Here is a 12180-nt window from a genome sequence, read left to right as displayed (position 1 = left end):
AAGTGAATGCAGAGATAACAGGATATTAGTTCCTTCTTAGTTACCTCTTTCCTTCTAAACACCCCATTAAAAAGTGGGCAAAGGAGATAAACAAACACTCTCAAAAGAAGACATTCATGTGGCCAACAAACATATGAAAGAAGGAAATACAGAAGGAAAGAAGCAACAACATTTATGTTTTGCCTGTTTCATAGTTATTTAGAAGGAAAGAGGCAACTAAGAAGGAATTAATGATGGTTATTGTTTAATACTCTTCACTATATTTTGAGATACGTAATTCTGTAAAGAATGTCAGTGGTAGTTTAATGGGAATAGCATTGAATCCATAAATTACTTTAGACGGTATGACCATTTTCATGATATTACGATACTGATTCTTCCTATCCATGAGCATGGAGTGTTTTTCCATTTGTTTCCTCCCTGATTTCCTTAAGCAGTGGTTTGTGGTTTTCCTTGAAGAGGTCCTTCATTTCCCTTGTTAGCTGTATTCCTAGGTATTTTATTCTTTTTGTAGCATTGTGAATGGGAAACCATTCATGATTTGGCTCTCTGCTTGCCTGTTGTTAGTGTATAGGAATGCTAGCGATTTTTGCACATTGATTTTGTATCTTGGGACTTGGCCGAAGTTGCTTATCAGCTTAAGAAGCTATTGAGCTGAAATGATGGAGTTTTCTGGATATAGAATAATGTCGTCTGCAAACAAGAGACACTTTGACTTCCTCTCTTCCTATTTGAATACCCTTTATTTCTTTCTCTTCCCTGATTGCCCTGACCAGACCTTCCAATACTATGTTGAATAGGAGTGGTAGGAGAGAGCATCATGGTCTTGTGCCGCTTTTCAAAGGGAATGCTTCAGACTTTTGCCCATTGAGTATGATATTGGCTGTGGGTTTGTCACATGTGTCCCTTTTTATTTTAAGGTATGTTCCTTCGGTACATAGTGTATTGCGAGTTTTTAACATGAGGGGATGTTGAATTGTATTGAAGACCTTTTCTGCATCTATTCAGATAATCATGTGGTTTTTGTCTTTCGTTCTGTTTATGTGATGAATTACATTTATTGATTTGCATATGTTGAACCAACCTTGCTTCCTGAGGATAAAGCTAACTTGATCTTGGTGGATAAGCTTTTTGATGTGCTGCTGGGTTCAGTTTGCCACTATTATATTGAGGATTTTTGCATCAACGTTCATCAGGGATATTGGCCTGATGTTTTCTCTTTTTTTTGTTGGGTCTCTGCTAGGTTTTGGTATCAGGTTGTCGCTGGCCTCATAAAATGAGTTAGAGAGGAGTCTCTCTTTTTCAGTTGTTTGGAATAGTTTCAGTAGAAATTGTACCAGCCGTTCTTTGTACCTCTGGTAGAATTCAGCTGTGAATCTGTCTGGTATTGGGCTTTCATTGATTGGCAGGCTATATATTACCTCTTCAATTTCAGAACTAATTATTGGTTTATTCAGGGATTCATTTTCTTCCTGGTTCAGTCTTGGGAGGGTGTATGTGTCCAGGAATTTTATCTGTTTCTTCTAGATTTTCTAGTTTATGTACATAGAGGTGTTTACAGTATTATCTGATGGTTGTTTGTATTTCTCTGGTCACTGGTGGTATTCTCCTGATAATTTCTGGTTGTGTCTATTTGATTCTTTTTTTTTTTTTTTTTTTTTTTTTTTTTGAGACAGAGTCTTGCTCTGTCGCCCAGGCTGTAGTACAGTGGCACAATCGTGGCTTACTGCAAGCTCCTCTGCTTTCAGGGTTCAAACAGTTCTCATGCTTTAGCCACCCAAATAGCTGGGATTACAGGTATATGCCACCATGCCTAGCTAATTTGTTTGTATTTTTAGTAGAGACGGGGTTTCACTATGTTGGCCACACTTGTCTTGAACTCCTGTCCTCAAGTGATCACCCACCTTGGACTCACAAAATGTTGGGATTACAGACGTGAGCCACTGTGCCTGGTCCCTTTTCTTCTTTATTATTCTAGGTAGCAGTCTATTTTATTAACTTAAAAAAAAAAAAGGCTTCTGAGTTCTTTTTTGTTGTTGTTTGTGTTGTTTTGTTTTAAGAGTTTTTCTTGTCTCTGTCTCCTTCAGTTCTTCTGCTAGCTTTGGAGTTTGTTTCCTCTTGGTTCTCTAGTTCTTTTAGTTGTCATGTTAGGTTGTTGATACGAGATCTTTCTAGCTTTGTGATGTCAGCATTTAGTGCTGTAAATTTCCCTCTTAACATTGCGTTAGCTGCATCCTGGAGATTCTGATATGTTGTCTCTTTGTTCTCATTAGTTTCAAAGGAAGTCTTGATTTTTGCCTTAATTTCGTTGTTTACCCAAGAGTCATTCAGGAACAGGTTGTTCACTTTCCATGTAGTTGTGTGGTTTTGAGTAGATTTCTTAATCTTGAGTTCTAATTTGATTGTGCTGTGGTCTGAGAGACTGTTATGATTTCAGTTCTTTTGCATTTGCTGAGGACTATTACGTGATCACTTTTAGAGTAAGTGTTGTGTGGTGATCAGAAGAATGTATATTCTGTTGTTTTTTGTGTGGAGAGTTTTGTAGACCTCTATCAGGTCCACTTAATCCAGAGGTGAGTTCAGGTCCTGAATATCTTTGTTAATTTTCTATCTCAATCTTCTAATATTGTCAGAAGGGTGTTAAAATCTCTATTACTGTGTGGGAGTCTAAGTCTCTTTGTCGGTCTCTTAAGAACTTGCTTTATGAATCTGGGTGCTCCTGTATTGGGTTACATATATATTTAGGATAGTTGGCTCTTCTTGTTGAATTAAAAACCCTTTACCATATGTAATACCCTTCTTTATCTTTTTCAGTCTTTGTTGGTTTAAAGTCTGTTTTGTCAGAAAGTAGGATTGCGACCCTGCTTTTTTCTGTTTTCCATTTGCATGGCAAATTTTCCTTCATCCCTTTATTTTCAGCCTATATGTGTCTTTGCATGTGAGATGGGTCTCTTGAAGACAGCATGGGTCTTGACCCTTTATCCAGCTTGCCAGTCTATGTCTTTTAATTGAGGCATTTAGCCCATTTACATTTAAAGTTAATATTGTTATGTGTGAATTTGATCCTGTCATCGTGATGTTAGCTGGTTATTTTGCAGACTTGTTTATGTGGTTGCTTCACAGGGTCACTGGTCTGTGTACTTCACTGTGTTTTTGTAGTGGCTGGTAGTGGTTTTTCCTTTCCATATGTAGTGCTTCCTTCAAGAGCTCTTGCAAGGCAGAACTGGGGGTGATGAATTCCTTCAGCTTTGCTTGTCTGAAAAGGATCTTATTTCTCCTTCCCTTATGCAGCTTGGTTTGGCCAGATACGAAATTCTGGGTTAGAAATTATTTTCTTTAAGAATGTTTTCTGTTGACTCCCAATCTCTTCTGGCTTGTAGGGTTTCTGCTGAGAGGTCCTCTGGTAGTCTGATGGGCTTCCCTTTGTAGGTGACCTGGCCTTTCTCTCTGGCTGCCCTTAATTTTTTTTTTTTTCCTTCATTTTGACCTTGGAGAATTTGATGATTAGGTGTCTTGGGGTTGATCTTCTCGTGGAGTATCTTACTAGGGTTCTCTGGATTTCCTGAATTTGAATATTGGCCTTGTCTTGCTAGGTTGGGAAGTTTTCCTGGATGATATCCTGAAGTATGTATTCCAACTTGGTTCTGTTTTCCCCATCTCTTTCAGGTACCCCAATCATTCATCGGTTTGGTCTTTTTACATAATCCCATATTTCTCTGACTTTTTGTTCATTCCTTTTTATTCTTTTTTCTCTATTCTTTTCTGCCCATCTTATTTCGGAAAATAGTCTTCAAACTCTGAGATTCTTTCCTCCGCTTGGTCTGTTCTGCTGTTGATACTTGTTATTGCATTGTGAAGTTCTCATGTTGTTGTTGTTTTTCAGCTCCATCAGGTCAGATATGTTCCTCTCTAAACTAGCTCTTCTGGTTGTCAGCTCTGGGATTGTTTTATCATGATTCTTAGCTTCTTTGCATTGGGTTAGAACATGTTCCTTTAGCTCAGCAAAGATCAGAACCCTACATCTGTCAATTCAGCTGTCTCAGCCTCAGCCCAGTTCTGTGCCCTTGCCGGAGAGATGTTGTGGTCATTTGGAGGAGAAGACACATTCTGGCTTTTTGAGTTTTCAGTGTTTTTGCGTTGATTCTTTCTCATCTTTGTGGACTTATCTACCTTTGATCTTTGAGGTTGCTGACCTTTGAATGGGGTTTTTGTGGGGTCCTTTTTGTTCATGTTGTTGCTTTGTGTTTTTAACAGTCGGGCCCTTCTTCCGTAGGGCTGCTGTGGTTTTCTGGGGGTCCATTCCAGACCCTAGTCACCTCAGTCCCTCCTGCATCTAGAGGTATCACCAGTGAAGGCTGCAGAACAGCAAAGATGGCAGCCTGCCCCTTCCTCTGGGAGCTCCGTCCCAGGGGGACACTGACCTGATACTGGCCTGACCACTCCTTTATGAGGTATCTGGAGACCCCTGTTGGGAGGTCTCACCTAGTTGGGAGGAATGGGATCAGGGTCCCACTTACAGAAGATGTCTGACTGCCCTTGGCGGAGCAGGTGTGGTGCTCTCGGGGGAGCCCCCTTTGTCCAGACTGTCCGGACTCTCCAGAGCCAGCAGGCTGGAAAAGCTGTTGGCTGAACCACAGAGACAGCGGTTGTCCATCCTCCACAGGCTCCGTCATCAGAATTTCGTTCATATAACCCTGGCTGGAGTTGCTGAAATTCTCACAGGGAGGCCTTGCCCAGTGAGGAGGGATGGATCACGGTCCCACTTGAAGCAGTCTGGCCACGATCTGGCACAGCAGCTGTGCTGCATTTTGCGGAACTCCTGGTCTGAACCACCTGGACTTTCCAGAGCCACCAGGCTAGCACAGCTGACTCCAACCACAGCGATGGTAGTCACCCTTCCTCCTAGAAATTCGGTCTGTGTCAGGCAGTCTCCAGCCTGCTACCGCTGGCTAGCTGGAATTCCAAGCCAGTGGGTCTTGTGAGGTGCTGTGGGAATGGAGCCCACAGAACACTGCTGCCTGGTTCCTTGGATTCAGCCCCCTTCCTAGGGTAATGCATGGAGGGATCTCCTGCCTTGCATGAATTCCTGAAACTGGAGTATGCAAAACTACTGGGTCTCCATGAGTGCCTGAGTGACCATTCTGCCGAGACTCCACACAGCTTTGTGCTTTGGATCCTAGGCCATGGTGGCGTGGGCTTGTGAGGGAATCTCTTGATCTGTGGGTTGCAAGAATCCGTGGGAGAAGCGTGGTTTCCCAAGTCAGGGCAGGGTTGCACAATCACTCACCAGCTTTCTTGGCTGGTGGTGGGGGCTCTCCTGGCTCCATGCTGCATCCAAGTGGGCCATTGCCTCATCCCGCTGCTTTTCCTCACTCTCCATTGGTCAAGCTATTCGCCTAGTCAGTCCCAGTGCAAGAACCTGGATACCTCAGTTGAAGGTGCAGAATACACTCACTCTTTCCTCTTTTCATTCCTCTCTGTGAGAGCTGCAGACCACTGCTACTTCCAATTGACCTTGGCCCACCCTCCGACTTTTGCATTTCTAATTATTCGATTTTAAAATGCCTTATGATATTAGACTACCTGAAGATGGAGAATGAATTTTGTGATTACCTAGAAATCAAAATTAAAAATTTGTCTTTTCTGTCAGCTGACAAGTGTTTATTGAATCTGCATCATAAACAAGATACACTCATTATATCTTTTCCTCTTTTCTTCTCTGTTCTAGCCCCTTTGCTTTCTCCTCTTACAGTTGTGTTCAAAAACTAGCTTCTGACATACACAGACTTCTTAGAAACAATTAAAATGATAGTTGTTGTTTCCCCTCCTATGATTTTGATATGTAAAATTTGAAGAATGAGAGAAGAAAGAGTATGGAGGCTGTTGTTGAGGTTCCCTCCAAACACACATTCCTGTTAGACCATTTCATGCTATTTTTGGAATGATAACTGAACATTATAGGTTTTATTTTACATTTAGACTTAATGTTTTTATGGTTTTCTAAGGCCTTTGTCTTTCTCTGTAGTTGATTACAGCCGTCAATTTCCTTTGCTGAGAAAGTCCTAGGTCAAAATTTTCTCCTCTCTGAAATTTGTACCTTAATTTTTCCAGTTAAGTGCTGACTGCCTTTTAGAATATGAAAGTTACAGCTCTTGCCGGGCGCGGTGGCTCAAGCCTGTAATCCCAGCACTTTGGGAGGCCGATACAGGCGGATCACGAGGTCAGGAGATCGAGACCATCCTGGCTAACACGGTGAAACCCCATCTCTACTAAAAAATACAAAAAACTAGCCGGGCGAGGTGGCGGGCGCCTGTAGTCCCAGCTACTCCGGAGGCTGAGGCAGGAGAATGGCATAAACCCGGGAGGCGGAGCTTGCAGTGAGCTGAGATCCAGCCACTGCACTCTAGCCCGGGCGACAGAGCGAGACTCCGAGACTCCGTCTCAAAAAAAAAAAAAAGAAAGTTACAGCTCTTTAAAGTTCACCTGTATCCAATCAACCTCATTATATTTTTATTGTTCCCTGACCCACTTGTTTATAGATAAGTCAAAATGCTGCTACCATGAAACATTTTTTCCAGTAGTATCACTACAGCTTAGTATACCTCTTCAGATCCTCTCTAATTTCCCCTCCACTTATACATTAACTTTGTTAACATATTTCTCTCCATACCTTGATGTTCTAGGACTTGACTTATTCTTTCATAGACTGTATTGCGTTTATCTAATAATTTAGGGATTAATAAATTTACAGTGATTGCTGATTTATAAATCTGTTTTTAAACTTTATTATTTTTAAATAAAACATGAAATCAGAAAACCAATACACAGTTTAATTAATTCTTATAAGGCAAACACCCTTGTAACTACCATCCATATCAGGAGACTAAAACTTGGCACCTCAGACATCCTCCACCTGTCTGCTTCCAAACACAACCCTCTCTTGACCCCTCCCCAGAAAGTATCTACTCTTCTGAACTTTTATAGCAGTCACTTCCTTTTTTGTATAGTTTTATCATCCAAGTTTTGAAACTAGTTTTGCCTTTTTGATACATCTTTTTAAGTTTCTCTTACTTTATAGTTTTCTTCCATTTCTTTTCTCTGTCTCATTGTTTCTTTGAAGAAACCACCAGATCATTTGTTCTGCAGAGGTTCTTACAGGCTGGATTTTGCTGATTACTTTTTCATGGCTTTGTTTAGCAAGTTCCCTTGTATTTTCTATAAAGTGATAGTTGGATCTAGGCAGTTAACTAAATTATTTTGCTATTTTTGCAAAACTGTTTTTTTTTTTGCATAGGTAGTGGTGCTTCTTTATCCAAAGGTGCATAAAGTGGGGTTTCCTCTTTTCATGATGTTAGCAGTCATTGATGTGTAATGCCTAGATTCATAATTCATTAGGTATTACAGAATTGGGAATTTTAATTCCAGTGTGCCTTTTTTTATTTGTCACAGTACTGTATAAAGAGAATTTTTTCCTTATTTGGTCACCCAGTGGTAGTTTCTTTAGGAAATTCAGACCAAATATTTGTTCTTTCCCTTTATTTACTAGTTTATAAAATTTAAAAATGGCAATGTGGCACCTTCCAAAGGTGACCAGTTTTTAAAAATGGTTTTCATTATGAAATTACAGATTTAAACCTATTTTTAAATATGTTTCAGTTCATTCTAGATGTTTTTCCAGCTTTACTGGAAGCCTTTATAAGTTGGCTTCCAAGTCTTTTTGAAACAACTCTAGTAGTCTTTGATACCGTCTTGCTAGCTGGTATGGCAAGATTGGCTGGTCTTGTACGTTTCTTGCCAGAGACCTGGAGTCAGGCATTTCTCCAAAAAGTCCTGCTTGCTTTTGGTATTTCAAGACCAAAATCTGTGTGTTTAGCTATACTTAATTGCTACTGGGTTGGTCATTGTTTCCCGGTCTTTGTAGTTACTAGAGCTAGGAAACATATGTGTAGGTTTGTGTTTGTATATTTTTTTAAGATTAAATGCAGAGCTTCTGGGCAATTATTTAACCTCCTCTAGCATTCTCCCATCCTGAGAAACTTATTTCTCAGCAACACATAAAAGTAGAATATCATAATAATTTGTTTTGTCCCATATTTCACATAAAGTGTTCTTAGGATAACATTAGCATGACATACAATATGATTACTGAAAACAATTTTTACAACTTTTGGTTATGCTTTTTTTTTTTTTTTTAGTTAAGCTGTATCCACATTGTCAGATACATACTGTTTTCTCCTTCACATACCTCACTTAGTTTAGGCTCTCCTTTTAAATACATATTTGATGCTTAACGCCAGTTTATATGTCATTGTCTCATCAGTCATTTTTCTTGTCTGAAACATTCTTTAATAGATTCCTTAAGGAGTTATGAGAACAGTATTCATTTTTTCAGTTTTTACATGTTGATGATAGCTTATCTCTTGTTTTCATACTTGAAAGTCATTGTCTAGATATGAAATCTTTGGCTCACATTTTCTTTAACTTGAATGTATTACTCCACTTTCTGCAGGAATAAAGAATTGTTTCTGTTATAATCTTTTTATCTGGATGTACAATGGATATTTTCTTTTTCTTTACAATAATTTACTAGAATATGTCTTAGTATTGATCATTCTGAGCTGTTTTTCCCAGATTCGGGGTGTGTTCTTTCATTATAGAGTAGCAAACTTTTTTTTTCAGAAAAGTTTCATTGAATTGTAGTTTTTTATATTCTGTTCTCTTGGTTTGGTTTTCTTTTTTGTGGGGACCCCTGTTGTACACATGTTCGAGGTTCGTTTCTTGTTTCTATATTTGTTGCCTTCTCTTGAATTATTTTTTTCTTTCTTCACTTCTATAAAAGTTTGTTTTCATTGTCTGTTTCTCTTACAACATTATCTATTGTGTATATTGACTCTTATGTTTCTCCTTAGACTTCATCTTAAAATGATTCATTTTATAGCTGATTCCTTCCTGAGTTCCATCAGCTCATTTCTGAGTGTTTCTCTCTCTGATTTATGCTATTCTTTCGTATCTTGTAGCAATATTAAAATATTTTTAAAATTTGAAATATTAGATAATTTCATCTTTGTGTGTGTGATTTCTTACCATGATTTCTGGTAAGGTTTCACTTCTTGTAGAAGTGTTACTTTACTCCTTATTTATTCTTTTTTTCTTGTAATAACTTTATGTGTGATTTGACTTCAGTCCTTTTCTATTGCTCATTTTTCCATGAAATTGATTTTTCTAAGCACTTAGCTTGATTTAAGACTTACTAATTTTATGGTTCTATAGCTCTGTCTTATATTTGGAAGTGTTCAAAAACATGGCTGCTTCTTTTCTGAGATTTCTTTCCTTTATTCCCTCCCTCCACTTTCAAAATTTATCCTTTCTTAAAGTGTACTATTTGGTGTTTTTTAGTATATTCACAGAGAGAGAAACCATTACCACTATCTTATTTTAGAAGATATTTATCACCCCCATAAGAAACACCATACTTATTAATAGAACTCCTCATTCCTCACTTCTTCTAGCCCCTGGCACCTGCTCATCTACCTTCTCTGTCTCTAGATTTGCCTGTGTTGGACATTTAATATAAATGGAATTAAACCATATATGATCTTTTGTGACTGGCTTCTTTTACTTAGCATAATGTTTTCTAAGTGCATCATTTTGTAGCATGTATCAGTATAGTCATTTGCTGCATAACAGCGTTTCAGGGCCAGGCACAGTAGCTCATGCCTGTAATGCCAGCACTTTGGGAGGCTGACGTGGGAGGATCATTTGAGCCCAGGAGTTTGAAACCAGCCTGGGCAACATAGTGAGACTGCATCAGAAAAAATAAAATAGCCAGGGATGGTGGCATGCACCTGTGGTCCCAGCCACTTAGGAGGCTGAGGATTGGAGGATTGCTTGAGCTTGAGAGGTTGAGTCTGCAGTGAGGTGTGATTGCACCACTTCCAACCTGGGCAACAGAGCAAGAGCCTATCTCAAAAAATCTAAAACCAAAAAACCGACATTTCAGTCAACAATGGATCACATGTACAATGGTGGCAATTTCTGTCACCTAGTACCATCATAGACCTTCCAGTGGGACAAGATGTGGAGGTGGAAGATAGTGATATTGATGATCCTAACCCTGTATAGGCTTAGGCTCATGTGTGTGTTTCTGTCAGTTTTTAGCCAAAAAAAAAAAAAATTCAAGTAAAATAAATAAAGATTTAAAATTAAAAAACACCTGTGGAATAAGGATATAAAGAAAGAAAATATTTTTGGACAGCTGTACAACATGTTTGTGTTACAAGCTATGTGTTATTACAAAAGAGCCAAGAAATTTTTAAGTTAAAGCTTATAAAGTAGTTACAGTAAGCTAAGATTAATTTATTATTGAAGAAAAATAATTTAGTGTAGCCTAAGTGTGCAGTGTTTATAAAGTTTGCAGTAGGGTACACCCTACTCACTTACCACTCACTCAACTTCAGTTCTATAATCTTCATTCATGGCAAGTGCCCTATACAGATCTACCATATTTTGTCTTTTATAACATTTTTACTGTACTTCTTCTATGTTTAGATATGTTTGGATATGCAAATGCCCTTCTGTTACAGTTGCCTACAGTGTTCAGTACAGTAACATGCTGTATTGGTTTGTAGCCTAGGAGCCTTATACTATTTTTAAAAATTTTTTGTGGGTACATAGTAGGTGTGTATATTTATGGAGCTCATGAGATATTTTGATACAGGCAAGCAATGTGAAGTAATAACATCACAGAGAATCAGGTCCCCATCCCCTCAAGCATTCATCCTTTGTGTTACAGACAATCCAATTACACGCTAAGGTATTTTAGAATATATAATTAAGGTATTGTTGACTATAGTCACCTGCTTGTGCTGTCAAATAGTAGATCTTTCTCTATTTTTTTTTTGTACCCATTAACCATCTCCACCTCCCCCGGCCCTGCCATCAGCTGTTCCTTATAGCCTAGGTATATAGTAGCCTAAATAACTTAGGTTTGTGAAAGTACACTCTGATGTTCCTACATGGACAAACTTGCCTAACGAGTCATTTCTCAGATCATATCCCCATTGTTAAGTGGCACATAACTGTACTTTGTTCCTTTTTATTGCCAAATATTCCATTGTGTGGATGCACCACATTTCGTTTAGCCATTCATCACTTGGTGGATACTTGTTTCCACTCTTTGTGGAAACAAATTCCTATTGTGAATAATCCTGTGGTCAGGCCCAGTGGCTCACGCCTATAATCCCAGCACTTTGGGAGGCCGAGGTGGGCAGATCACCTGAGGTCAGGAGTTTGAGACTAGCCTGGCCAACATGGTGAATTGAAACCTCGTCTCTACTAAAAGTACAAAAATTAGCTGGGTGTGGTGGTGGGCGCCTGTGATCTCAGCTACCTGGAAAGCTGAGGTAGGAGAATTGCTTGAACCCAGGAGGCAGAGGTTGCAGTGAGCTGAGATCATGCCATTGCACTCCAACCTGGACGACAGAGCAAGACTCCATCTCAAAATAATAATAATAATGCTGTGAACATTCATGCACAGGTGTTTACATGGACAGACATGTTTTCAGTTCTCTTGATTATATACTTAGTGGAATTACTGGGTCATATGGTAGCTTTATGTTTAACATATTAAGAATCTGCTAAACTGTTTTCCAGAATGACTACAACATTTTAGAATGTCACCAGCACTGTGTGAGGGTTCCAATTTCTCCATCTCCTCAGTAACACTTACTGTCTTTTATTTTAGCGATCCTGGTGAAGTGTTATAAAGTGGAATCTCATTGTAGTTTTTAGTTTGCATGACTAACGTTGAGCATCTTTTCATGTGCTTATTGGCCATTTGTATGTCTTCTTTGGAGAAATGTCTATTCAAATTCTTTGTCTCTGTTTTTTTTTTTTTTTTTAATTGAGTAGTAGCATTCCTTTATATATTCTGGATTCAAGTCCCATATCAGATCCATGATTTGTAAATATTTTCTCCTACTCAGTGGATTTATTCTTCACTTTCTTTATGGTATCCTTTGAAGCACAGAAGTTTTTAATTTTGATGAAGTATGATTTATCAATTTTTGATCTTATGGATCACACTTGTGGTGTCATAAGAAATCAGTGCCTAACCCTAGTCATTACTCCTGTCCCTTCTGCTCTACCCCGCCTGCTCTTCCCAGACGTGAATCCCCTACA

At 38.9% G+C, this 12180-nt stretch overlaps 1 protein-coding gene across 4 annotated transcripts in view; it reads left to right on the top strand.

The window, feature by feature from the left end:
* SLAIN2 (SLAIN motif family member 2) overlaps nucleotides 1-12180 on the top strand; it is a 77278-nt gene that overhangs the window by 53509 nt on the left and 11589 nt on the right. The gene's annotated exons all lie outside the window — the stretch shown is intronic.

The sequence above is a fragment of the Rhinopithecus roxellana genome, chromosome 2 (assembly GCF_007565055.1).
Source record: "Rhinopithecus roxellana isolate Shanxi Qingling chromosome 2, ASM756505v1, whole genome shotgun sequence".
Classification (NCBI taxonomy): Eukaryota; Metazoa; Chordata; class Mammalia; order Primates; family Cercopithecidae; genus Rhinopithecus; species Rhinopithecus roxellana.
The sequence above is the reverse complement of the archived record's forward strand: the minus strand, read 5'-3'. Positions and strand labels throughout refer to the sequence as shown.